This window comes from Lactuca sativa, chromosome 8, assembly GCF_002870075.4.
Source record: "Lactuca sativa cultivar Salinas chromosome 8, Lsat_Salinas_v11, whole genome shotgun sequence".
Taxonomy (NCBI): domain Eukaryota; kingdom Viridiplantae; phylum Streptophyta; class Magnoliopsida; order Asterales; family Asteraceae; genus Lactuca; species Lactuca sativa.
This window is the reverse complement of record NC_056630.2, coordinates 137,064,138-137,065,317: the sequence shown is the minus strand read 5'-3', so window position 1 is coordinate 137,065,317 and position 1,180 is coordinate 137,064,138. Positions and strand designations below refer to the sequence as shown.

At 44.8% G+C, this 1,180-nt stretch overlaps 1 non-coding gene across 1 annotated transcript; it reads left to right on the top strand.

Annotated features, from left to right (window-relative positions):
• Positions 1-325: 325 nt before the first annotated feature.
• LOC111907693 (small nucleolar RNA R71) lies at positions 326-432 on the top strand. The gene has a single exon (XR_002855639.1). It is a non-coding gene; the product is annotated as a small nucleolar RNA R71 (small nucleolar RNA).
• Positions 433-1,180: the final 748 nt, after the last annotated feature.

Sequence of the window (1,180 nt, the reverse complement as noted above, 5' to 3'; positions counted from 1 at the left end):
ACAATCCTTCGTGAGATGAGGTCCTCTACAGTTCTCGCATCCAACTCGAATAGCATGGATTGTTTGATCCATTTTTGTCATCCTTCTATCTAAACTATCGAGCTTAGCCAACATCGCCGCCATGCCATCATTGACTGAGTTCACTACCCCCCGACTTACTTCATTTCTTGGGTTGTGGTATTCTCTAGAATGTTTAGAGAATTCTTCAATTAATTCCTTGATTACCGGGGGTGCCTTCTTTGTGAGCAGGCCTTGCGAGTCGAGCAATTGCCTTATGGTAACATTGACTCCATCATAGAAGATGGAGACTTCCTGTTGGCTATTAAGGTCATGGTGTGGGCAATTTCTGAGAAGACCTTTGTACCTCTCCCACACCTCATAAAGGGACTCTCCGGGTTGTTGCTTGAAGTTGGCAATAGCTTTCTTCAACTTGGCTATTTTAGAAGGCAGGCAAAAATGGTCTATGAATTCCTCTTTCATCTTAGCCCATGTGGTGACCGACCCGGGGGGAAGTGACTTGAGCCAATCCTTTGCAGCACCCTTGAATGTGACTGGAAGCATACGAAGTAGCTGGGTCTCGCGTGGCACATTTCGTACATTGAAGTAGTCAGCCACATCATTTACTTCATCCAAGTGCTTGTAAGCATCTTCGTGGTCTTTTCCATAAAAGGGACTCTCCTTGAGTTGAGCGAGTATGTGGCCCTTTAGCTCGAAAGTAGCAGTAGCGGGAATTGCGGGTTGCACAAGTCCCGGGCCAGTATCGTCACGCGTCCTCTTCTTCTATTCCCCCATGGGGACTTCATCGATATTAGCCATAATAATAGCTAAATCGTCCTCAAAATCGGATTCATGCTCGTATGTGGGTTCTTCTTCTTCCTTGGTCTCGTACTCGGTGTCTTCTTTAATCGGGTCTTCGATTGATACAGAGGCGTTGGATGCTCCTGATTTACTGCTCTTCTTCTTGCTGAAAACGGACTTGAGGTTCTTTAGTGGCGAATTCTTTGAAGAAACGGATTCTCCAATGGATTTTCCTTTGTTCCTCCTTAGTGCGGATTCCGGGTCTTCGAGAGGAGGGACCAGAGGTGTATCAGATCCTCGGGTCATGAAATAACTGAAAATAAAACAAGAAAAACATGTAAAAAGAACAAAAATAAAATAAAAATTAAACCTGTGAACAGCG